Source organism: Erythrolamprus reginae, chromosome 12 (assembly GCF_031021105.1).
Source record: "Erythrolamprus reginae isolate rEryReg1 chromosome 12, rEryReg1.hap1, whole genome shotgun sequence".
NCBI classification, from domain to species: Eukaryota; Metazoa; Chordata; class Lepidosauria; order Squamata; family Dipsadidae; genus Erythrolamprus; species Erythrolamprus reginae.
In genome coordinates this window covers 18,565,677-18,593,293 of record NC_091961.1, presented here as the reverse complement: position 1 = coordinate 18,593,293, position 27,617 = coordinate 18,565,677, and the positions used below count along the sequence as shown (strand labels likewise).

At 40.3% G+C, this 27,617-nt stretch overlaps 1 protein-coding gene across 7 annotated transcripts in view; it reads left to right on the top strand.

Annotated features, from left to right (window-relative positions):
- PKNOX2 (PBX/knotted 1 homeobox 2) overlaps window positions 1-27,617 on the top strand; it is a 399,587-nt gene that overhangs the window by 77,011 nt on the left and 294,959 nt on the right. For all 7 annotated transcript variants that reach the window (XM_070765952.1, XM_070765942.1, XM_070765949.1 and 4 more), the window contains exon 3: window positions 920-963. The gene's annotated coding sequence lies outside the window, so the exon portion shown is untranslated. The remainder of the gene's footprint in view (window positions 1-919; window positions 964-27,617) is intronic.

Below are 27,617 nucleotides of genomic sequence, written 5' to 3'. Positions count from 1 at the left end.
GAAGGCTCTTCCCCTGGGTCCCGCTAGGCGACATTGCTTAGTTGACGGGACCCGGAGAAGATCCACTCTGTGGGACCTAACTGGTCGCTGGGATTCATGCAGCAGAAGGCGGTCCCTGAGGTAATCTGGTCCGGTGCCATGAAGGGCTTTATAGGTCATAACCAACACTTTGAATTGTGACCGGAAACTGATCGGCAACCAATGCAGACTGCGGAGTGTTGGTGTAACATGGGCATATTTGGGAAAGCCCATGATTGCTCTCGCAGCTGCATTCTGCACGATCTGAAGTTTCCGAACATTTTTCAAAGGTAGCCCCATGTAGAGAGCGTTACAGTAGTCAAGCCTCGAGGTGATGAGGGCATGAGTGACTGTGAGCAGTGACTCCCGGTCCAAGTAGGGTCGCAACTGGTGCACAAGGCGAACCTGGGCAAACGTCCCCCTCGCCACAGCTGAAAGATGTTTCTCTAATGTCAGCTGTGGATCGAGGAGGACGGCCAAGTTGCGAACCTTCTCTGAGGGGGCCAGTGATTCTCCCCCCAGGGTAATGGATGGACAGATGGAGTTGTCCTTGGGAGGTAAGATCCACAGCCACTCCGTCTTGTCTGGGTTGAGTTTGAGCTTGTTGACACTCATCCAGGCCCTAACATCCTCCAGGCACCGGCCCATCACTTCCACCTCTTCGTTGGCTGTACATGGGGTGGAGATGTATAACTGGGTATCATCGGTGTATTGATGATACCTCACCCCATGCCCTTGGATGATTTCACCTAGCGTTTTCATTACACTTTCCCAATTCTGATTACGTATTGACTTTCCAACTTTGGAGTTGTCCTTTTCCTTTCCCAAAATGGTCAACATTGCTGCATTTTTCCTGAAATTGTGGCCCTTTCTAATACAATGTCCTTTGCTGTATTCACAGATGGTTACTGAAATTGGATCCTGAGACTTCTGTCTTTCAAGCTGGTAAGTGAAAATTATTGCTAAACTGTCCTGAGCTTGGATGTTAAAAATCATACCAGAAGTGTGATGTTTTTGCCATGTGTTATAGCTAAGCCCTTACTGTTTTAAAGCTTAATGAAATTGATATATTCAGATAAGATGAAAAAAACCTCATATGGAATCTGTTTCTTTAGTTAAGACTTTCTGAGTATGCAAACTACAGTGTGCAAAATCTCTCTGTGTGGAACTCTCAAAAAACTGAAGTTCATGCTAAAAATAAAGTTGACAAAGCTAATAGCCAGCACTTACACTTTGAATTCTTCACCCTCTTTGTAGAAAAGGCCATATGAATTCTTCCTTTTCAAATCAGTGTCTGGCCTGACTTGACATTTTCAGAGTTCCTGTTTGAGGAAACTGGTTTTTGGTTTTTTTATTTATTATGTATTTATTTGTTTGTCAAACATGTACAAGATAGCAGGTATATTTATAAATATAAGCATATGCAAAGTAAGTATAGATAAATGACGACAGGAAGACAGGAATGGTAGTCACAATGGTTGTGCTTGCAGGCCCCTTAAGAATGGTGTGAGTCAACAGTTGACAGTCTGAGATTAAAGTTTTTGGACTTTGGGGATGAAACCACTGAGTTAGGTAGTGCCTTCCATGTATTGATCACACTGTTGCTGAAGTCATATTTGTAAACTTTTGTTTGTAACTTAGTTAATAAACTCAATTTGTAATTCAGTCAATCAAAGTCAAAGTATATAATCATAGGACTGGAAGAGACTTTGGAAGTCTTCTAGTCTCAACCCCCTGCCCAAAGCAGAAGTCCTTATATCATTGGGCCATCATGCCACATTCTACTTTTAGCACCCTGGACATCATTTCTTTTGAAGGTAGGCAGAGGGGATAAAGTCAACCACAGATAATCAAAATCCAAAGCACAAAGCTGGAAGCAGAGTCTCATGAAATGACCAACCTATATATTATTTTTTAATAACATCAATATTTGTTATGGTCATAGACGAACACAAGGATTTATAACTCATGGCCCAGATAGCCACACTTGTTGCCCGTTAGCAAATGTGACACTTGTATGAGCTTGGCAGAGTCTGCCAAAATGTCAAGCTGACGTCATCCTAGGAAGGATCCCCACTAATGACTCAGCCTTTGGTATGCACTAACAGTAATACCTACAAATGTTAATGGCCTTGGTCATGGTGGGGATAACATTAGCAGAAGCTATACATCACTCTGAAGAAATGCTCCTAGATTACTTCTCTTCCTTTCTGCTTCCAGTCACTAAAACTGCCTACACGGAGAATGTGATAATAGCTATATCCTAGTTTAAACTACATCAAAACCTTGTTTGTTTGGGGGCCAAAACCAAATATCATCTAGTGGACTGAACTGAATTGAAGGGAGAATTGTCAAGTAAATTGATGTACATCCATAACTAATCATACATGATTTTGGATGGGGAGGATCTCAAAGAGGCCTGTCACAAATTTTAAAGACTGAGGATAAACAATGTCAGTGTTGTGAATTGGCCAAGAATAGAGTAAGGAAGCTCCACTTCTCTGCAGATCTCCAGAAATATAAATTGGAATATTTTAGGCAAAGAACTCCCTAGTTCAGAAATGATTTTAACTTTGAAGTCTGCTTGATGAATAAATGCTACTAAATTGTTTCTGTTAGTGCTGGTATATTGTCTGAGCAAAATAGGATTGATTAATGGGATTAATGTTTTGCGTGTGTGCCTCCAACCTGATTTTCTGGGTGGTCTTTCTGTTTTGCTCCTGTGGATTCCTAATTTTGTGTTTCCTGTGACTCAGACTTAATCTTGGTTAAGCAGTTGAGTCTTTTCCTCCCATGATCATCTCTAAATGGTTTACGGAGTCAGCACATTTCCCCCAACAATCTGGGTTTTCATTTGACTGACCTTGGAAGGTTGGAAGACTGAGTCAACCTTGAGCCCATCAGGATTGAACTCCTAGCTGTGGATAGAGTTAGTCTGCAATACGGCAATTTGACCAGCAGAGTCCCTGAATATTGTATTAAGGCTTAAGTTCATTTTTCAACATTCTTTGATCTTCTGAAAGAAAGAGAAGTCTTGAAATTTAATGACAGAGAAAGACATGTTGGGAGGTTTGGGCTACCTATGGCAACCTAGTAGCCTTTCCCCCCTTCCCTAACAGTGAGTCTTGGATTGATGTGTTGTCTTGTCATAGAAGAGTGTTTCTTTGTTTAGGCAACTTTAAGAAGACGTTCATTCCCAGGATTCCCCAGTCAGCACATTGGCTCAACTCTGGTAATTCTGGGAGTCGAGGTCCACACATCTTAAAGTTTCCAAGGTTGAGAAACACTCCCATGGAATGATTCTGTGACGACTTAAGGCATTAAAAGAAGTGTAACATTCCAGAGGAGAAGGACGCCCAAGGCTCCCAGATTCCTATGGAATCCAGCGCAGTGGCATTGATACAGAAATGCGGGTTTAGTCCAAGTATCTATAGGTGGGATTGGAATCACTTTAAACTTTGGAGAATCAGTTAGTCACTGTCAGTAATATTAGCTTCAATATAACTAAAAATCTGAATCAATATGTAGATAGTACTTGGTTTACAATCACAATTGGAATTACAGTACTTAACATTGTTAACTAGGGCAGATATTATGAAAGTTATCTCCAATATTCCAACCCTTTTTTGTCACAGAGGTTAAAAAATTGTTGTTAAATGTCACATGTGGTCAGATTCTCCCATTGACTTTGCTTGTCAGATGTGAAGGTCACAAATGGTAATCACATGACTCAGGGACAGTGCAATTGTCAGGCAAATACAGGCCGGTGGCCATGTGCTCAAATCGAACACATGACCATGGGGATAATGCAATGGATATTGCAGTTGAGCCGTGGTGATGCGGGGGTTAGAATACAGCAGGAGTGGGTTCCTCCTGGTTTGGACTAGATCTGCCGAAATGTTAGCTACTTTCTGGTGATTTAATTTAGGTGTCACAGATCCGGTTCTGTCTATGCCGGTCCGTGCACACTGCCATCTTTTGTTTTTGAATTTTTGGTGATTTTTCCGCTGTTTGCATGGCTTCTCCTTGTCCTTTCCCGTGAAGAAAGCCCTCCCGCCTGCCGGTGGGTTAATACGGACCTTTATTTCTTCATCCGAAGCACAGCTGAGCAGCTCTTCAGCTATGTGTCGGCCTGAAACCACCTCCTGAGCATGCACAGAAGTGAAATTGCAGGAATAGGCCACGAGCCGAGAGAGCACTGGTAGCAAAGGTAAGTGGAACCCACCCATGGAAAGCAGCATTGAAGGTTAATTCTGCTGACTGTCGATTGCCAGTAGTTTGGCAGTTCGAATCTCACCGGTTCAAATTTGACTCAGCCTTCATCCTTCCAAGGTCGGTAAAATGAGGACCCAGATTGATTGGGAGCAATATGCTGACTCTGTAAACTGCTTAGAGAAGTCTGTAAAGCATTGTCATATAAGTCTAATTGCTATTGCTATGCGTGAAGTTTGATTGTAAATTACTTTTTTTCAATGCTGTTTCAATCACTAAAAAGAGTGCTGGAAATCAAGGATTACTTATAAAGCAGTTTTCGTTGTTCTTATATTCCTGTTTTATTCTTACAAACCAAATCTAGTCAGATTTTTGTTCAAATTGTGCCTGCAGAGGAATGTTCATTTGTTGTTCATCTGTTAGTCACAGCTAAAATTGTATGAAGCGAAGGAGACTGGCAAAGGACTCTATCCTCCTACACAGAAGGAATGGTAATCAAAATGTTTAGATCTTATGGAAACAGTGAAACCATCTCAGGAATGCTATTAAAACAACGACAGCATTTTAGCAGATAAGTGAGCTATCAATTACGGACTTTTATTTTCAGACATGGAAGATCTGTTCACAGTATACTTTTGTTCTCAGGATTTACTCAATATTTTAGATTCAGTGATTTCACTACTATGAACGTCTGTCACATCATAGACAGAGGCTGATTGATTCTGGCATCCGAAAAGTGACTGTATTGCCGTTCCAAAATTCATGGTTTTTTAAAAAAAAAGCCAGGGTTAGACTTTCAGGAAATGTTAAGGAGCAGAGACAAGCCTCAAAAGGATTCTTCAATTTCTCTGAAAGCTTCAAAAATGTAAGAGTTTGATTAGAGAGCGCTAAATGCACTCATTGGCATTCTGCCTTCTAAGAATTTTTCACGTCCAACTGCTCTATCCCAGTTATAGTACTATTACAAATTGTCTATGGAGATTTTCAATCATCCAGGTGATGATTTCCCCCAAAGTCTTGTTCCAAAAGGCAACTCGACTTCTTGATTTTTTTCCCTTGAAAATATTTTGCTGGGTTCTGAATTAGTTTGTCACCAGTTTGCACATGCATAATGCTTCTCCACGTGCCCAGAAGCATCCCAGGTGGATGGGCTGCTACCAGTTCTAAGAACCGATCCAAACCAGGAGCAACCCATTGCTGTTCTCATCTAAGAAGCCTTTTCAGTTAGAAACATCTTGGCTGAGAAGTGAAACATTTTCAAAGGAAAAAGCAAAAAAAGTTCAGTGGCCTTTTGGAAAAGCACTTTTGAAACTACTATCACAAAGAACTTCAAAGAACAAGTGGCAATTCCTGCAGGAATCTTTCTGATGAGATACCTTGAAAGATATGCATTAGTAGCACAGAATCTTGTGTGTGGACAGGTCTGCAGATTGGCCAGATAATAATAATAATAATAATAATAATAATAATAATAATAATAATAATAATAATAATAATAACAACAACAACAACAACAACAACAATAATAATAATAATAATTATTATTATTATTATTATTTATTAGATTTGTATGCCGCCCCTCTCCGAAGACTCGGGGCGGCTCACAACAGTAATAAAAACAGTATAACAATGGAAAAAAATCTAATAATAAAATATATAAAAACCTCAACAATTAAAAACCATACAGCACATACACATCAAACATGAAATATAATAAGCCTGGGGGAGATGTCTTAGTTCCCCCATGCCTGGCGATATAGGTGGGTCTTAAGTAACTTGTGAAGACAAGGAGGGTGGGGGCCATTCTAATCTCTGGGGGAAGTTGATTCCAGAGGCCCGGGGCCGCCACAGAGAAGGCTCTTCCCCTGGGGCCCGCCAAACGACATTGTTTGGTCAACGGGACCCGGAGAAGGCCAACTCTGTGGGACCTTATCGGCCGCTGGGATTTGTGCGGTAGAAGGCGGTTCCGGAGGTATTCTAGTCCAATGCCATGTAGGGCTTTAAAGGTCATAACCAACACTTTGAATTGTGACCGGAAACTGATTGGCAGCCAGTGCAGACCATGGAGTGTTGTAGAAACGTGTTGTAGAAAAGTGTATAACTACACTTCTAGCTTTATTGGATAAATTTCCCTCCCACCAGATAGAAGTCCAAGGTGTTCAGAACTTGCTGTGTGAACCACTCCCAAATGCAATTCTTACATGAGTACGTTAGACTGATTACAGTATAAATGAGGCAAGAAAGAAAACTTTACAATGAATTTCAGTGAACGAAGCAAAAGAAAGAAAACCTTACAATGAATCCCCACCCTCTTGCATAGTCTTTCCAGCTTCTTCTGGGGATTGAAAAGAGTCTTTTGGTCTTTACGTGTCCATCTTAGGGTCCTTTCTTTCATGTCTGCCGGGTGGCCTTCGCCTTGGTGGTCAGTCAGGGTTGGGAAGATCTGCTCCATTCTGGTTGCTGTGATGACTTTCAATGGAGGCTGGATCCAAACCTAGTTCTTTGTCTCCAGTGCATGCCATGTCTCCAACAGAGGCGGGTTCCTCCCAATTCTGCCTGGTTTGCCTGAACCAGTAGCAACTCGCTGATGATGTCACAATTATGTCATCAAACCGTATCGGTCAGTGCTGGTCCATGGACATCACCATCTTTTAAAAATTATATATTTTCATATTTTTTTTTCTGTGCATGCACAGAAGCCAAGTTTCTGACACTGTGCGTGTGGTCACCAGCTTGTTTAAGACACTTTTTTAAAATTGGGGGTTGCATTGCGCAGCCATGAGGCGCGGCCACGTGGCGTGGGAGGAAGTGAACCAGGAATGAGGAACGTTGGAACCCACCCCTGGTCTCCACATGTTGCTGGACTCAAGGACATGAGAACAAGGTCCCCTCCCCCATTTCTGGATGAGGAAAGGCATTGTTGGTTAGAGGGATGGAGGGTCGAGTTGAGGAGGACAGAGAGGCAGTTTGGAAAAAACAAAAAGAAAAATCAGTATTGTAGTTAATAAACAATAATATGGGGAGCACAACAAATGGGGATGAGTGGATTCACATGCTTCAGAAAAGGATGGACAGATGAAATCATTTAAATGCACAGTAAATGCAGAGGTTCTTGTAAGTGAACTTAAAATGCTTCCTCATAAACATAGAAACATAGAAGTCCGACGGCAGCAAAAGACCTCATGGTCCATTTGTCTGCTCTTATACTATTTTCTGTATTTTATCTTAGGATGGATATACAGTATGTTTATCCCAGGCATGTTTAAATTCAGTTACTGTGGATTTATCTACCACGTCTGCTGGAAGTTTGTTCCAAGGATCTACTACTCTTTCAGTAAAATAATATTTTCTCATGTTGCTTTTGATCTTTCCCCCAACTAACTTCTGATTGTGTCCCCTTGTTCTTGTGTTCACTTTCCTATTAAAAACACTTCCCTCCTGGACCTTATTTAACCCTTTAACATATTTAAATGTTTCGATCATGTCTCCCCTTTTCTTAAAAGTACAGAGAAGAAAGAAAGTTGAACTCTTGTTCTTCACCCCATGTAGGAGGTGGCCAGACGTTTTTTTTCTTTTCAGTGCTTCCAACTCTTTTCTGACAATTTAAAATTCGTGTCGCTGGGGATCAGACATTTAATAGGTGCAATTACCTGGAGGACACACAAAGACAGATGTACACACACAAAAACAAGGACCAAGAGGGAATAAGAGAATTCTGAGGTTTACACACACACTAGGCATTCCCGCCATAAACCTCTGTTAGATTAGGGAAGGCACAAATCTTAACAAACAAACCACGTGGTTGTATAGAAGACAAGAGAACAAGAGAGAGAAACAAACAAACAGACAAACAAAAATAGACAGACATTTCCCTTTTTCTTTTAAGTACCTTTATTTAGCCAAATTGCTTTCCCTGTGTCATCCCTCAGCAAAGCCCATTCCCTGCGTATATTGTATTTTTCGGTGTATAAGACACACTGGTGTATTAGATGCAACTAGATTTTAGAGGGGGAAACCAAGGAAAAAAATATTCTGAACCAAATGGTGTAGTATTATATTGTTTAATAAAATACCAGTGTAGCAGAATACTTTTTACAACCATGTATACTTTTTAAAACCATGTACATTTTTTACAAACTTGACAGCTTCATGACATGTGGACTTCAACTCCCAGAATTCCTCCATCAATCATGCTAGCTCAGAAATGGGAATCGAAGTCCACAAGCCTTAAACTTGTCAGGTTTGAAGGCTCTTGCACTCCTAACTCAAACAAACAAACAAACAAAACAAACAAACAAAACAAACAAATAAAACAAGGACCATTCATTTTGTTAGTTGTTCCTTTAGTCACAGAAATGGCTAGTGATAGAATCATTTACAATTACAGTTCCCTGCTGAGGTTGCCTTAATATTACTATTATACCATGAGGTTTTCAAAGACCCCTCTCTTGACTACTCCAATTTTCACAAATGAAGTGCATGGATATATATGATGATGATGATGATAAACCTGAAATACTCCTTAAAAGGAGTGTTTCTAGAGCAGGGACCTCCAACTATGGCGCCGCCAGACAGCCTCAGCAAGATTTGGTGTATAAGACGCACCCAATTTTTAAAGCACCTTTTAAAGGTACGTCTTATACGCTGAAAATTTTCTTTTTTTTCCTTTTCCATACCAGTACCTGCCATTCATCCCAAGCCTCCAATAACTCTCCCAGGGGGTTTCCATTCAGGACCTTCGAACTACAGCTACCCATGTTTCCATTTCCGATGTGGGGTTTTCAGATTTTGGCTTAGGTCAGCAAGCTCTCAGTTTGCAGACAAAAAAAGTGGCTGGGGGAGACTTTGGCTCCTTTACAAAGTGTGTGCCCTCCCCCCAGAGAGAGTTCTCAGGCCAGGGTTTCAGACTGGGGGGAAAAGACACTCCGGAAAGACTTGCTACCCCCAGCAGTCAAGTACGGGTACTCCTTCTTCAGGCCTAGGTTTTCGTATTTGGAACAAATCCAGGAGGACTTGCTGCTGTCTGCAGGCAAGTACTGGCGGTCCTATTAATTTGATAATTTTCCCAGATTTCCTAGAGTTCATGGTTTTACTTCTTGTGATAGACACAGTATCCCTTCCAATTCCTTAGTATTTGCAGTCGTGCCTCACTTGGCTCTTTTCCTTCAAACAGGAGAATTCCCATCTGGTTATCTCCCCTTGCTTTCTCCATCCTGTCGGTCATTGCTCGGGGGAGCTAGCAACAGGCAGAGAGACACCTGGGGATCAGTCAGAGAGGAGATAACCCACTGTTATCCAGATTAAGCCCACGCGCACACACAGGCATGCACACATTTCCCATGCTTTTCCATGCTTCAAATTTTAAAATTTAGAAGTACTCACCTTCTACCCAAGCAGACTTTGAGTTCAAAACTCAGAACCCCACGCGTTGATGGTTTTTGCAAAAATGATGGATAGACCCATCAGCTATAAAAATCCACCTTAGCTATTGGAGATCTTTGCAGAAGACCTCTTTTAATCCTTACTGTGATATTCTTTGCTTCCCTTTTGTGCCACTCTGATGCTACGCTTGGCTTTTGATTGGCTCAGTTTCTTTTTCCTTCCTCTCTTCAGAAGCGTTGACAGCCGTTCTGTTTGCATGAGCCTTTCCTGTTTTCGAACCTTTGTTATTGATCTGGGAAGCTCAACACACATTATCCTGAAAGCTTGATAACCAGACCTGCATTCCATCCCACTAGGGGAAGGGGGGGGTAAAGAACTCCACATGTTTCACCAGCTGTTTAGCAAAAATGCCTCTTGCTTTCTTTATGAAACTAAACCCTTTGATCATCCCCTTGGAACATCGATGTCAAAGGTCAGGACAGATATAAAGACTCTGAGATGGACCAAATGTTTGCAGTGGGACCAGCATAGCAAAGAGGAACCCTTGTAATGCTGCATTTGGTAATGTGCAATTGAAGTATTTTCATGGAACTCCTTTTTGGCTGTGCATTTCAACACATCATGAGATCCCTTGGCTGGGTTTCCACATTCAAACCTCATGATAGGACGGAACCAACCCATTCTTTGCTGTGGGGCAATAGGCTGGCTCTGTTAAAAAGTGCTATTGCTCACATGATGTAAGCCGCCCTGAGTCTAAGGAGAAGGGCGGCATAAAAATTGAATAAATGAATGAATGAATGAACGAACGAATGAACGAACGAATGAACGAATGATAGGATGGAACCAACCCATTCTTTGCTGTGGATTTTGCTTTGTTTTAAAGCTAGACTATCATCTTTTACGCATGCAATAGATTTAGAGGGCATGAAATCAAAATGTGGGTTGGTTAGGATTGGATTAATGTGTTCTGTGAGCCACATTTTAGCCATGTTAGTCCACCTTTGCGGAAAAATCAGGAATCTGGAAGCACCTTCTCCCACTAACAAAGGGATTAAAAATTCATGAGCTGCAGCTCCCTTCATCAGATACCTATGATTCTAAACCACAGTGTGTGGCCTATCATTGTCCTGTGTTCAGTAAACAGTAAACCATATCATAGTTTACTGTGAATTTAGCTCCCAGGACTGAAGATGAGAATAGTTGGGATGTGCAAAGATAATTCGCAGAATTTTTGGGTGCACACTGAAAATCCCACAGCAATTCTCTGTAGGAAGCCAGAACTCCAACCGAGGGGCAGGATGAAATTTATTTTGGAGCTCTTTTGTAATAAATAAAAAGGGGAGGGGGCACCAAGTGGCTTAAAAAGGCTTCCATCCTTTTTTCTTCCCTTCCCTTCTCTGTCTTTTCTCCTTCCTCCCTTCTTTCCTCACTCCCTTCCATTCTTTCCTCCTCCCTTCTTTTCCATGCACCTTCCTCCCTCCCTCCCATCCTTCCTTCCTTCTGTTCCCTGACCCTTCCTTCCTTCCTACCCTCCTTCCTTCCTTCGTTTCCCTGCCTCTTCTCTCCCTCCCTCCTCCCTCCCTTCCTTCCCCTCCTTCTCTCTTTCCTCCCTCCCTCCTTTCCCTCCTTCCTTCCCCTCAATCCCTGCACTGAAACATAAAGCCACTAAGACAAAGACAGTTTGCAGCTCAAAATCCTTGTGGCGATAGAATCAGGGAGCAGCAGGAGAGCCGCAGTTACTGCAAAACAATGGTTTCTACTGGGGGTGGGTGGGTAATTTTGTCACACGATTTGTCTTATACCTCCTGGAGGGATTTTCCCTTTTGATCTCGGAAGCGGGGGCACATCTCTGTGAAAATAAGCCTTTGATGCTAGGTATCCCCAACATGATCAGGATTTTTTCCCCCCGACATTCAAGTTTGAAGTGTCTGGTTTTCTCCTTGCACAACAGAGGAGGAGAAGGGGCAGCAGTGTAGAAAATCTTGAATGCTGGAGCTGTTGGGAACCAACTCAGAAATGCCAGCCTAACTCTCATGAATTAACCAGGATTGGCTGCTGGATGGGGGAGAACACAAGAAAGAGAATTTGGACCAGATTTATCTAATCTGGGGTTTTTGGGTGCATTGGGATGAAGCAACTCCCCAAAACAGAGTAAAAAGAAAATGCTACGGGATATGAATGGATTCCAGAGAGCTTGTGACATATTTTCAATTTTCATCTTTTTAAATGGCATGTTAGTAGATTTGTGTGAGACCAATGGACCTGAAATCTGTAGTTCTTTCTAAATCCTCAGCTGCCTTGTGGTAATGCTTCCAGGGCAACAGATCTCCACCAACAATACAGGGAGCCCTTGAAAAAGACATATATGGAACAAGTTGGGACCGATTAATACAGTTTTCTTCATCGGCATTTGAGACTCTGTCATGTCAGCAGAAGATAAAGCAGAGTTAAATAATAATAATAAATTTATTGTCATTGTCAAAACAACGAATTGTCATTGGCAACGAAAGTCGTGTGACACCCAGAGACCAGTCCCACCATACATAAAATTAGAATAGGTAAATTTAAAAATAGAATAAAAAATAGAATAAAATGTCCCACCCACTACAAATTCCCCACCCTAAACCACTCAACCATCTACATGACAAACCAAGTAATATTGTCCAACAGTTCACTGATGGTGGGTGACCCTTTAGTTCGTTATTAAGTGTGAGTATAGCTCTGGGATAAAAACTATTCAGGAAACGTGTGGTCCGAGTTCTAGTTGTTCTGTATCTTCTGCCAGAAGGCAACAGTTCAAAAAGATTGTAAGCAGGATGAGAAGAGTCTTTGAGAATGGTATGCACCTTCCTAGAACAGCAAGATGTGAAGATGTCATCCAGGGCGGATAGGTGGAGCCCAATGATGTTCTGGGCAGTTTTAATAATTCTCTGTAGAGTTTTTTTGTTCGCTACAGAGCTGCTCCCATACCAGGCTAGAATGCCGTATGTCAAGACACTCTCAATGGTGCTGCGATAGTAGGACAACAGTAGATGCTGAGATAAATTTATCTTCCTGAGCATTCTCAGGAAGTACAGCCTCTTTTGTGCCTTCTTCACAAACATATTAGCATTCATAGTCCATGAGAGGTCCTCTGAGATATAAGTGCCCAGAAATTTGAAACTAAGTGTGTCATCAGCTAAGACTCTTTATGTTGCCACAAACAATCCAAGTCCATCCTCTCTTGAATTCTGATGACCCTTATCTGGTGCTAGTTTAGTATTGAATTTTAGTTGATTAGATTCTTTTCTATGTGTTTGAGCAATAAATCTTGACCTGATACTTAATGCATGGTCCTGATGCTTTGCACCCAACATTTTTTGCTTCGTGTTGTTGTGCCTGCCCTCTCAGAACATTCAATCGTTGATCAGTTCACTCATATTCATATATGCTTAAACTTGGAGTTCCTAAGCTTATAGGAGTCTTCGGAGAGGGGCGGCATACAAATCCAAATAATAAATAAATAAGTAAATAAATAAATAAATAATAAATAGGTGGGAATGACTTGTCATTAATTGAACTCCTGCATTCCTCCTTTCCTGTAATCAGATGTGCAATGGACCTTGGGAGATGGGGCAAAGAATGCTGCCTAGGGAATGGTCAGATAAGAGACAGCATAGCCTGGAGCTGAATACTGGGTAGGGCAAGAGACTAAGAAGGGACCCTCCCTAATTTCTTGGGCTGCAAGGGAGAAAGGGGAAGAACAGTACATTTGGATTTGCAAGAGCATTACAATAAAGTAGAATCAGTTTATCTAATTCTAAGAGCCATGATGGCACAGTGAATAGAAATGCACGGGCAGCCGGGGCTAGGAAGAACCTGGCACAGCATGGTCCCAGCCACCAGCGATCTTGTGAAGTATCGTGACATTGCAGTGCCAGCACCGGGCTTTTTGCGCATAGCTTTCGCCAGCCGGGGGCGTGCCTGTGCAAGCCCTTTAAAGAGGACTATGCCCAGGCATTCTTCCTCTTGCCCCCGGCTCAAGAAGAAGCGGACACCCGCCCACCCTCCCAATCTTACAGTGTGCCTGGAAGGGGTTGCCCAATGGGGCCGAATAGGAATTTTTTGTGGTCTCAGCGTTTTAGCGGTGATCGTTTTTTCGCCTATTCCACACTGGGGAGTGAGGATGGAATGGTTAGCAGGTGTAGCGCATTTAGTAAAAATGTGATAATTGGCTTCCCTTGGTCACTGGGGTTGGCAGGTTAGGGGCGGAAAGGGGCAGTCATAGCGACTGCGTGTTCTCCTTTAGGGCAACTTTTGGAAGACGATGGGCAATCTCTCGCCAGGAGCTCCAGGTACCATGTGGCCGGGACAATTGGAGAGAGAGCGCTCTTGAGACTCACCTGTCCCAATAACCGGAAGGGGATTGGACGGTGAGCCCTCCCACACGCCAAGGTGTGGCCAGGAACCAGGTGGTACCTTCATCTTGTTCAACAAGAAGCTACGCCCATAGTTGCCCAGGAAGGTTATTCATGAATTACTTCCACCCCAAATTGTTAGTGGGTTCTGCAGGTCCTGGTTATTGGTCAATAATCAGTTAATGTTCATTTAACTTTAATAAAGTGACCCATTTAAACCCAGCTCTTGGTGTCCGTGTTATTATTCTGCCTCCAGCGCAATGCAGTATTGCAGGCTAATTATGCTGACTGCCAGGAGTTCGATCCTGACCAGCTAAAGGTTGACTAAGCCATCTGTCTGTCTGTCTATCTATCTTATTTATTTGTCAACAAGTGCAAGGAAACGGAACATGTGAAAAAAATGGCAAAAAATTGGATATAAAGAAGCAAAAACATAGCCATAAACACATAAAATGAGTACATACAAATAGGTACAGCAGGACAGGGACAGTAGGCATGCCCCCTTAGGGACCCCTTAAGAAACATGTAAGGTCCATGGTAGACAGTTTAAGGTAAAAGGTATGGGGGGGGGGAGTTAGAGAAACTAACAACAGGATCGGGTAAAGTGTTCCAGGCATTTACCACTCTATTGCAGAAGTTGTATTTCTGCAATCAAGATTAGAGTGGATTACATTCAGTTTGTATCTATTGATAGTCCTGGTGTTATTGTGATTGAAATTAAAGTAGTCATTAACAGGTAAGACATTGAGGTAGATGATCTTGTATACTAAGCTTAGGTTGAAACATAGAATAGTTCAAGGTTATCCAGGCCTAAAATATCAAGTCTACTAGAATAAGGAATTTTATTCTGAGCAGAGGAGTTGAGTACTGTTCTTGTAAAATACCTTTGGACCCTCTCTAATATATTAATGTCTGAAATACAATATGGCTGCCAGGCAGGTGAGCAGTATTCAAGGATAGGTCTGGCAAAGGTTTTGTATGCCCTAGTTAGAAGTATAAAGTTATCAAAGAGAAAACTTTATAAAATAAGATTGACAACTTTTAATGCCTTTTATCAATGTTATTACAGTGAGCTCTGAGGTTTACATCTTTTGAAATGAGTACACCAAGGTCATTGACAGAATGTAGGTCATCTTTTAGATCATTTCTGTCCAGTTTGTATTTGATATTCTGATTTTATTGCCAATGTGCAGGACTGAGCATTTGTTAGCAGAGATTTGGAGTTGTCAATTGTTTGACCATTCAGATACATAATCTAGGTCATTTTGTAGGGTAGTAGAATTGTCTGTGGTAATTAAATAGTTTGACATCGTTGGCAAAGAGGACACAACTGCTTACAATATGATCACAAAGGTCATTTACATAAAGCAGAAAGAGTGTTGGTCCTAGAACACTGCCTTGGAGAACATCACTATTTTAAAAAACATTTTTAAAATAATTTTTATTACATATGCTAAAAAACAACTACAAATAATACAATCACCTAAACAAACATAAAACATAATACAGTATATAAAAATTATTTGCCTAAATATTAATTGTTAAACACAATACAACCAATCAACAAGTGCTCCTCCACTCCTCGGGATCCTTCCTGCTTCCAAAATCTTAAAGCCTCTTCTAGTGGTGCTATCCTCCTTCCCCCAGAAAACATCCCCCAGAATTGTTTATAGTTCCAGCCCATTTCTTTCCAACTTTCATAAAAAATTATATTTTCCAACTTCCAATCTAAATTAGTTTTAATTATAGATTTATCTTCCAACCATTGTAAATCTCCTATTCCTAAAATTGCCTCTATAACATGTCTGAGCCTATTGGTGACATAATATAATTTAATATTTGGGAGTCCTAAACCCCCCCTTTTTGGCTTAAATACCACTTGTTTTTATTTATCTGGGAACTCCACTATTAATTGGTGCTGCGTTTGATATAGTGTTTCCAATTTTAACTATTTGTTGCCTATTTGATAGGAATGCAGCTATCTACTTGAGCAAGGTTCCAGAAATGCCATAAGAATTTAGTTTTAACAGAAGATGATCATGTACCACAGAATTAAAAGGTTTGCAGAAGTCTATGTAGATTACATCTATTGCTTTACCCTGGTCAAGTTGAGAGGTCCAAATATTTTTGCAATATGTGAGTTACAGATTACATGACAATATTTTTCTGAAACAGAATTGCTTATTAGAGAATAGGTTATTTGTCACTAAATAGAGGGTGGTGGCTTCCGTGATTTTACAGTTGATGCAGCAAAGGGAGATTGGTCTATAATTCTCCAAAAGGCCCGAGTCACCTTTTTTGAAGATAGGTATGACTGTTGCTAATGACCATAGGACAGGCAAGGAGCTCATTCTAAAAGATACTTCATAGACACTGCTTAGAGGTTCAGCTGTGGCAGAGGAAAACTTTTTTAGACAATTGGCACAAATTGCTATTGCTAATATGTTGTAAGCCGCCCTGAGTCTAAGGAGAAGGGTGGCATTAAAAAAAATTGAATAAATAAATAAATATTTTATCAGAACCAATAGATAGAATTGGCTTTAGTTTGTGTAGTGCCCTTTTGATGGTATCTTCAGTAAAATCAATGTGGATTATCATTGCAATTGATTGAGATCATTGTTACAATCTTCACCATTTTGGCAAAGTAGAGGTAGGATGGTTTTTGAGTCTTTTAAGTTTGGCATTTACAAAATTAAAGAAGGCACCGATTGCATTTTGTGTGTAGCAGCTCTTCTTCCTTTTTTGCAGTGGTGATTGGTACATTCTGTTTTTATTGGATGGTATAAGGTTTTGTATCAGTTTTTGAAGTTAGCTACATGTTTTTTATTGGCATTTCCTTATTGATAAGGGTAATTTGTTCCTGTTAGCTTTGGGGGTTACTAAAGGTACATATAGATTAATGGCCCTTGAACTTCAAGTAGAAAAGTGTCTTCTGCAGAGTTGCAGTCATTTATTAGAATTTGTCCATCTAGAGATGAGAGGAGAGCAGCTATGAGGTTGTAGTTTGTTTTTTGAAGTTATATTTAGGAATCATATTATGAGATTCTTTGTATGAATGTAAATTTGGACAAAAGTCAATTATGCTATGGTCATTGTTGGAAAAATGTTCTTTGATATGAAGGTTATAAATTGTGTTGAAACTGTTGCAAAAAATTAGATGGGGGCAGTTGTTGAATCTAGTGTAATAGTTTGATCGAGTCCTAAAGTAGTGATGGCATTATACAGGCTTGCATGTATTGTTTCAGTTGAGCACTTATTTAGGATCCAATTAATAAGAGGCAAATTGAAGTCACCAAGAAAGATAATGGGATATGGGCATGAGGCTATCCACATTAGTTATGTAGTTAGTTTGCTCACATGAACAAGGTCATAATTAGGGGCTTTATAACATAATAGGAAGCAAATTGTGATATTTAAAGGGAGATCACAGATAATGGTCTCAGGAAGAGCAAGCTCTTGTGTTATTTGAATATTTTTCAGATCTAGGGACTTTTTGTAGAAGATAGTGGTGGACATGGTAGACACTTGTAGTGATAATGGCATCAGGAAATGATATGTTTCACCACGTTGCATAGATAAATATTGGGTCAAATTGAGCCACATTTAGTATATAGCCTTCTATCCTTCCAAGGTTGGTAAAATTTGGACCCAGATTGCTGGGGGCAATATACTCACTCTATAAACATCTTAGAGAGAGAGCTGTAAAGCACTGTGAAGTGGTATGTAAGTCTAAATCCTATTGCTATTGCTATCTGACCATGTTTTCTGTATGGTTTGACATTTTCCCATGGCAATTTTCAGATTTCAGTTCTTAGGATCTCCTTCTTGAGATGTCATGTCTTTTTGTTTGCTTTTGCTCTAGTTAATAATCTCGACTGAGTTTTCTGAATCAATAGACCAGTCCAATAAAAGACAGGATACTGGAAAAAATTATTTGACATTTAAGGCTCGCCTTCATTTAATGTGTTATCCATATAGGTTTCTCTTTTACCACCGGGATTTTTATGTGATCTTCTGATTCTTTTTTGGCTTCTCAAATACTCAGGAGCATCTATTTCAAAAGAAGAAACCAATTCCATTTGGGCCACTATTTTCTGTTAATGTGAAATACACTTAAATGTTAAAGTTGTCATCTGCTTAATTCAACAGCATTCAATGAATTCATATGAATTACTTGGAGATTAAGGATTCAGTTTGGTCAAGGATTCATTAATTGGTTAGTAGTGATCATTTCCCTCCTAAGCAGTTCAATCTAGCCAATTAAGACTCAACTCAGGAGGTCAATGATAGCCTTTTAATGAATTGAATTAAATCTTGAATCTATCAAACAGTTTATAACTGATGAAAATATAACTGATGAAAATATCCTCAACTTTATTTTTTTTTTAAAAAGTCCTTAATACTGAGGCAGGAACTTACAAAAACCTCTGACGGCAGCTTGAGCAAAGACACTCACTTCATTTTATGCAGGAAGAAATGTCTTGCTGAAATCAATTCAAAGTATATAGTGCATACTGTGATAACCTGAGGTGTGGCACAAAGGTAGCAAAGTTAGAGAACTGGTTTGAGTCCCCTTATTGACACCAACTTTGTCCCCAATGTCACATTTACTCTCTGGCCTGGAGAAAAACTCTCCCACAAATCTGCAGCAGCTTCTGGCTGCAGATATTCCAGTCCAAAGTATTTATATGAATTCGGCTGTTTCTGACCCTCCAAACCATCTCTCCTTTGAACTCCATCCACAGGTTTTCCTTGTTTAGGGAATTGAGGCCCTTTCCTTCTTCATAAGCCATGCAACCAGGGGTGGGCTACTATCCGGATGGGAGGGGGACACACAGTGGGGTAGTGAAAATGGAGCTCCACCACAGAGCACCCAATTTGCATTAAAAGATGTTGAAAGAAAATGCAGGGTGTCCTGCATTTACGCCCACAGTGTAGTAGTAAAAATTTTGGTAGCCCTTCACTGCATGCAACCCATGTTGCTCTCATCTGCATTCTTCCCTGTGTACCCAAGGATGAAGAGGGGGTGGGCCATGATCTTCATCTGAACCCCCTCCCCTTGTTCTACCTCTCCCCTGCTCTGTTCAGCTTGACTTTGCCCTTCCCTCCACACCCAATGGAGCCACTCTCCCTCTCTCTATCAGCTGTTTGTCTTCTGTTTACCTTAAATTTGTATTTATTGTGTGCTAGTTTATTGTAGTGATTGAAGCTGAAATTTATTTATTTATTTGTTAGATTTATATGCCGTCCCTCTCTGAGGACTGAGGAAATAGTTATTGACAGGTGGGATATTGTAGTAAATAATTGTATGTATTATGCTTAAGTCAGACCAAAGACAGCGTAGTTCTAAGTTGTCTAAGCCCAAAATTTCAAGTCTGGTGGCATAAAATATTCTGTTGCGTGTAGAGGAATAGAGGACTCTTCTTGTGAAATATCTCTGGACTCTCAATTGTATTAATGTCGGATATGCAGTGCAGGTTCCAGACAGATGAGCTCTATTGGTCTAGCAAATGTTTTGGATGCTCTAGTTAGCAGCACAATAGTATTATCAGAGAAGAAGCTATGCAAGATAAGGTTAACAACTTTTAATCCTTCTCCCCGCAATGCTGTTACAGTGGGCTCTAGCACTTAGATCATTAGAGATTACTCCAAGGTCTTTGACAGAGTGAGTTATCTACAAGGTCGTGTCCATCCACTTTGTATTTTATGTTCTGGGGTTTTTTTAGCCAATATGTAAGACAGAGCATTTGTTGGTTGAGATTTGAAGTTGCAGTATTGTCGGTGGTGTTGAATAGTTTCACATCGTCAGTGAAGAGAACACAGTTTCTTTTAATATGATAAAAAAGGTAATTTATGTAAAGTATAAAGAAAGTTGGTCCTAGAATGCTGCCTTGGGAGACATCGCTGTTAACAGGTATAGGATTAGTTAGGGTGCTCCTTATTTTAACCACTTGTTGCCTGTTTAACAGGAATGCAGCTATCCAATTATGCAGGGGTCCAGAAATACCATAAGATTTTACTTTTAAAAGTAGTTTGTTGTGTACCACTGAATCAAAAGCTTTACAGAAGTCTATGTAAATTGTGTCTATTGCTTTGCCCTGATCGAGTTGTGTAGTCCATATGTTTTTGAAGTGAAGTAGTTGCAGATTACAAGATAATTTTTTTCTGAAACAAAATTGTTTTTTAGAGAGTAGGTTGTTTGTCTCTAAGTGGAGGATAATGGATTAGTTAATGATTGATTCCATGACTTTGCATGTGCCACAACGTAAAGAGATTGGTCTATACTTTTCAACTAGGCTGAGGTCTCCCTTTTTGAAGATAAGGATGATCATGGCTAATGACCATAGGTTGAGCAAGGAACTGGTCCTGAGATTTTTTTCAAAGATTTTGCTTACAGATTCTGCTATGGCAGTGGAAAACTTTTTAAAGAAGTAGACACATATTCCATTGGATCAAATAGATAGAGATGGTTTTAGAGTGTATAGTGCCTTTTCAAAATTATCTTCTGTAAAGTTGATATATATTAGATTGTTGTAATTATCTATGGTATGACTAGGAAATATTGGGCATGAGCCATTGCTGTTTACAAAGACTGAACTGAAGAATGTGTTTAAAAGGTTGGCTTCAATGGTTTCATCATTACAATCTTTACTGTTAGGTTCTTTTAGGAGCAGGCTAGATCTCGTGTCTTTAAGTTTGTTGTTTACAAAATTATGGAATGTTCCGGTGGATTTCATGTGCAGGAGGTTTTCCTCTTGTTTGATGTGATAATTGGTGCATTCAGTCTTTATCTGGTAGCATACGTTTTTGTAGTGGCTTTTAAAGTTAGCTATGTAGCCAGTTTTGTTTTTTTGCCAGATAATTTTTTAAAATTAGAGCTTCCTTGTTGTTATTAGTCATTTGGGTTTCCTTGTTTGGGGGGTTATTAGTGGTACATATAGTTTAATGACTCTTTTGACTTTGAGCAAAAAAAAATGTAATGGTCTTCAGCAGTATTGCAGCCAGTGAATAGAATTTGCCAATCAAGAGATGAGAGGTCGGTAACTATGAGATCATTGTTGGCTTTTTAAAAATTATAATTGGGGATTCCATCATTATGATGATTTTTGTAAAGATGCATAGTGAGACAAAAGTCAACTGTGGTCACTGTTGGAAAAGGGTTCTTTTATTTTAGTCCATAAATTGGGTTTGAACTGTTGCAGAAGATGAGATCAAGGCAGTTGTTGAGTCTAGTATTATTAGTTACTACTTGTTCGAATCCCAGATTAATTACAGCATTGTACAGGGTTGCATGTATGGATTCACTTGTATATTCATTTAAGGTCCAATTGATAAGAGGTAGATTGAGGTCACCAAAGGGAATTGTTAAGGGAAACCTGTTTCCTCATTGACTTTGCTTGTCAGAAGATAGGACGCTGCAACGGTTTGTTTGTTTGTTTGTTTGTTTGTTTGTTTGTTTGTTTATTTGCTTGCTTGCTTGTTTGTTTGTTGGATCTCCGAGACATTGATTGTCATTCAATTTGATGAAGGAGAAATTCCTTTCTGAGAGGAACCAAATTTCAATGAATTTGCTGATGTCTATGGAGATTTTCAGTCATCTAGGTCAGTGATTTTCAACCTTTCTTGAGCCGTGGCACATTTTTTACATTTACGAAACCCTGGGGCACATTGAGCGGGGGGGGGGGGGCTGCTAAAAAAAGTTTGGACAAAAAAATTCTCTCTCTCTTCCTCCCTTTCGCTCTATTTGTCTCTCCCTCCCTCTTTTTCCCTTTCTCTCTCTCTCCATCCCTTTCTTTCTCTTCCTTCCTCTCTTTTTTGCTCTTTCTCTCTCCCTCCGTCCCTCCCTCCATGTCTTTCACTCTCTCCTTCCCTCCCTCTTTTTCTTTCTCTCTCTTGTTTTTTCTCTCTCTCTAGCTCTCTCTTTCTCTCTTTCTCTCTTTCTTTCTTTTTCTTGTTCTCTTTCTCTCTCTTGCTTTCTCTCTTGTTCTTTCTCTCTCGCTCGTTCACTCTTTCTCTCTCTTGCTTGCTTTCTTTCTCTCTCTCTTGCTTTCTCTCTCTCTTGCTTTCTTTCTCTCTCTGAGCTTCGCGGCACACCTGACCATGTCTCGCAGCACACTAGTGTGCCACGGCACACTGGTTGAAAAACACTGATCTAGGTCATGGTTGTCCTTTCTGGTTTTTCCTTTGAAGACGTTTTGCTTCTCATCTAAGAAGGAAGAACTGAAGAAGCTTCTTGGATATATGTGTGAGAGGGGGGGAGGAGAGAGAAGGAAGGGGAGAGAGAGAGAAGGAGAGATGGAAAGGAGAGAGAGTGAGAGAGAGGAGATGCTCTGCCTTTTGTTGTTCTATCATCTCACCAACGTTTATAATTTTTGATTGGAATTTAACTCTGGTAGGAAAAGCCAGAAAGGCTGTAAACTCCCTAAAACAGTGGCACCCAACCTTTTGAGCACTAGGGACCGGTTCTGTGGACAGGGGGGGGGGGGTTCTGAGGACGCGAGGGTGTGTGGTTGTGCATGCTGACTGTATGGTACTTCACTTGTTTGCATGGCCCAGTTGCAGGCATGCCACAGACTGGTGTCGATCCACAGACCGAGGATTGGGCTTCCCCCTGCCCTAAAAGATTGCTGTCCAATGATAAATGCACAGGGCAAACAGTATCTTAACCAATTAGCTAAGTAAGCACAGGCACCTCGCACACCAGCATGAAATTTCACTGAGGTTTCTTCCCCGTTTTGAAGAAAACCAAACCAAACCAGAGACAAATGCAGAAGAAACGCTTAGGAGACAGCACCAACCTGGATGGTGTAACATAGCTGTTTTTTTTCTAAACAGTACAACCCATAATAGACCAATGTTTCATCTCTGAGAAATGCTTCAAGGGAGTGTGGTCTCCTTCAGAAATTTCGAAGAGATGGGGACATTTTAGATGACCACAACCATCCACCAGCTGTACGGACCAATTTTGTTTTTCAGTCAGAACCTTGAACGTAGCCAATTATTTTTATTACCCAATTGGATAGCTTTTGAACGGCGTACTCTGTTCAGAAATGAATGTCTGGAAATAGTCTTTGAATAACCCTGGATTCCTTCCCAGAGGATTGCTTTACACCCTTGGCCTATAATTGTTTCCCAGCTAGCTCTGTTGGCAGGGGCACTTCTACCAAGGAAAGCTACAGAACTGTAGGGTGACCTCTGGCACAAGAATTTGGAACACTTAGAGGACCATCAAAGTGCAGTTGGTTTACAGCTTCTTCATCAACACAAAAAGATCCCAACTGGCAATTAAAGACCCACAATGGCAGAGTGGAGGCCTGGCCAAATTGCTCTCCCTTCTCCCTGTATCGCTGGAAATAGTTCCTGGACACCAGATTTCCCCCCCCTACTTTCACTATGAAATGATATTCCCAGATGCCATCAAACAGAAGCCCATCTGTTTTGTCTGGATCCGCTCACATGTGGAGCTGCACGGTAGCCAGCTAGAAATAGATTTACATATTTTGTTTTGATTGTGGTTTAATTGTGTAATAAGTAAAATTAGGGTTATTATATTTTTCCATCTGTGGTTTTTCCATATCACTTCCACTTGCATTCTAGAGCCAGTGGTGGGGGTGGGGGAGAAATGGTAAGAGGGAATATTGGCCTTTGTAATTTTCCATCTAAGGATGGCTTATTTCATACATTGAAAAACATTTCCAGGATCTTTGCTTGCAGGATTTGGAAAAAGGAACCAACATCCACAGAATGCAAGCTGAACAGAAAAAAAGGGGTATGTTTTATTTTTTTAAAAGCTTCTATGAAATGCCTCCAACTTTTATTTATTTATTTATTAGATTTGTATGCCGCCCCTCTCCGAAGACTCGGGGCGGCTCACAACAATAATAAAAACAATATTCCAGCGAAAACAAATCTAATATTAAAAAGCACATAAAACCCTATCATATTTAAAAAGCAAACAACATATACATACCCAAACATAAATATAAAAAAGCCTGGGGGAAAGGTGTCTCAACTCCCCCATGCCTGGCGGTATAGATGGGTCTTGAGTAATTTACGAAAGACAAGGAGTGTGTGGGCAGTTCTAATCTCCGGGGGGGGGGGTTGATTCCAGAGGGCCGGGGCTGCCACAGAGAAGGCTCTTCCCCTGGGGCCCGCCAAACGACACTGTTTGGTCGACGGGACCCAGAGAAGGCCAACTCTATGGGACCTTATCGGTCGCTGGGATTCGTGCGGTAGCAGGCGGTTCCGGAGGTACTCTGGTCCAATGCCATGCAGGGCTTTAAAGGTCATAACCAACACTTTGAATTGTGACCGGAAACTGATCGGCAGCCAATGCAGGCCATGGAGTGTTGCAGAAACGTGGGCGAATCTAGGAAGCCCCACGATGGCTCTCGCGGCCGCGTTCTGCACGATCTGGTGATAGTCTACAACTAGGTTTGAAAGTCAAACATAGACAAGACCCATTCCCTTTCCTTGATTCATTACCCTACATAGCCATATTGATTCATTTTTTTACTGTTTTATTTCTATCCCACCGTTATGATTTTTATAAATACTCAACAGCTGTAAATGCAGAACACTTGCTGGGCACCCAAACTGTGAATGATGTGACCACAGAGAGGGCAAGGCCATTGGGATTTCACATCCAGGCTGCACATAAGGCAGGGGAGGATCCTTCAAAGGGTTGCTAAGCTACCGGCAGTAAATTAAGAGTACTATATTGTGCCAAAGGTGCTTTTTCAAGAGGCAAATGAACCTCCTGGTTTTTCTTTGAAGACGTTTCCCTTCCCATCGAAGGAGCTTCTTCAGCTGAAGAATTAAAACCAGAATATCCAATTTCTTCTTGAAAAAGTCCTTTGGGACAACCATGGCCTAGATGACTGAGAATCTCCATAGACAATGACTACCATACTTTAGTTCTAAACCAAAGCTTTCTACAGGTTATGTTTAAAAAAAAAAATCAGAATAGTAGCTGCAAAGGTATGATGGAATAAGAGTCATGGTGGCACAGTGGTTAGTATGCGGTACTGCAGGCTATTTCTGCTAACTGCTGCCTGCCTGCAATTTGGCAGTTTGTATCACACCAGGATCAAGGTGAAATTCCATGAATACTGAAGTCTTTGACTTACAACCACCATTGGGCTCAAATTTTTTGTTCCTATATGAGACATTTGTTAAGTGAGTTTCGCCCCTTTTTACGGCCATTCTTGCCACAATTGTTAAGTAAATCATTGCAGCTGTTAAATTAGTAACACAGTTGTGAAGTGAATCTGGCTTTCCCATTGACTTTGCTGGTCAGAAGGTCGCAAAAGGGGATCACATGACCCAGGACACTCCAACCATCGTAAATACATGCCAGCTGCCAAATTCTACAGAGAAATTATTGAGCCTATCATCTGCACCTCTATAACTGCCCAATTTGGTTCTGCAACCCAACAAGACAGAGAAAGACTCTAGAGGAGAATCAGAACTGCAGAAGAAACAATTGCTACCAACCTGACTTCCATTAAGGACCTATATACTGCATGAGTCAAAAAGAGGGCAGTGAAAATATTTACTGACCTCCCGCATCCTGGACACAAACTGTTTCAACTTCTACCCTCGAAACGATGCTATAAAGCACCGCACATCAGAACAGCTAGACACAAAAACAGTTTTTCCCCGAACACCATCTCTTTGCTAAACAAATAATTCCCTCAACACTGTCAAAATATTTACTAAGTCTGCACTACTGTCATTGTTTCCATCACCCATCTGCTCCCACAAATAACTGTATGACTGTAACTTTGTTGCTTGTATCCTTACAATTTATATTGATTGGTTCCTAATATGATATGATCTCCTGGGAGCTGCATCGAGTCTTTGGAGAAGGGCAGCATACAAATCTAATTAATAATGATGATGATGATGATGCTAATAATAATAATAATAATAATAATAATAATAATAATAATAATAATAATAATAATTTGATTGCTTATTTTTACCCGGACTATCGTTAAGTGTTGCACTTTATGATTCTTGATGAACTTATCTTTTCTTTTATGCACACCAAGAGCGTATGCACCAAGACAAATTCCTTGTGTGTCCAATCACACTTGGCCAATAAAATTCTCTTCTCTTCTATTCCATTTGAATTTTGATCATGTGACCATGAGGATGCTGCACCAGTGGAAAGTGTGGAACCTGGTCATAAATCTTAATGTAGGGAATGGAGGAGCTCCTGTGGCGTACAGCTGAGGAATTTTCTCAGTTTCTATTGGATAAAATCACTCAGATTTGGACGGACCTGGACTCTGATTGGGCAATTCCGACCGAGATGACGGGGACGGGTCTTCGTCCTATTATATGGGATGAATTTGAGCCTGTGACTCCTGAGGGAGTAGACAAGGCTGTGGGGGCAATGAGTTCCTCCACTTGTTTGTTGGACCTGTGTCCCTGCTGGCTGGTTTCGACCAGCAGGGAGGTGACACAAGGCTGGTTTCAGACTGTAGTTAACGCGTCCTTGAGTGAGGGGTCCTTCCCGCAACCTTTAAAGGAGGCGGTGAGAGACCTTTCCTCAAGAAGCCCTCCCCGGATTAGGCAGAATTTAATTTAATTTAATTTAATTTAATTTAATTTAATTTAATTTAATTTAATTTAATTTAATTTAATTTAATTTAATTTAATTTAATTTAATTTAATTTAATTTAATTTAATTTAATTTAATTTAATTTAATTTAATTTAATTTAATTTAATTTAATTTAATTTAATTTAATTTAATTTAATTTAATTTAATTTAATTTAATTTAATTTAATTTAATTTAATTTAATTTAATTTAATTTAATTTAATTTAATTTAATTTAATTTAATTTAATTTAATTTAATTTAATTTAATTTAATTTAATTTAATTTAATTTAATTTAATTTAATTTTTTAATGCCGCCCAAACCCCTGGGACTCCCCCTGAGATCTGGGCTGCCCCCCACTCTACTGATCTTCCAGAAAGCATTGAAGATCTGGCTTTTCTGGCAGGCTTGGGGCTGTTGATCTCTCAATTTTAGGAGATTTGGCCTTGAATGATATATATGTATGTGATTTTTTAAACTGTTTTCTCTTAATCTTTTATGATGTTTTAAAATGTATTTTATATCCTGTTGTAAGCCGCCCAGAGTCCTTTGGGAATTGGATGGCATAGAAATACAATAAATAAGTAAATAAATGTCACTTTTTCCAATGACATTGTAAACGGTCACGAAACAATCAGTTGTAAGCTGAGGATTATCTGCAATGGATAGAGTGTGGCCAGTGTGTTGATTTTTTTTTTTTACCATCCCCTGCAGACAGTCTTTAGGCTGCTGATTCAGATCATGAGTAGCCTTGAGCAACATGATGATGTAAAGCTTTTGGCCCCCCTGGTCTGTGTAGCCAATTGTTGTAACTCACAGTTCCCTAGCTTTCGTCTTTTTCAGAAAGGAGGCTCGTTCCTTGCAGTTCTTTCTCCCTTGGGCAGTTCTGGAGGAGGTTAGAGGGATAAGTCACTTTTGTCACCTTTTCTTTCTTTAAATTGAATTAGCAGGTTACAGTGTTGTTGTTGCTGCTGTTTTAAATCGAGCCCAGAATAAAT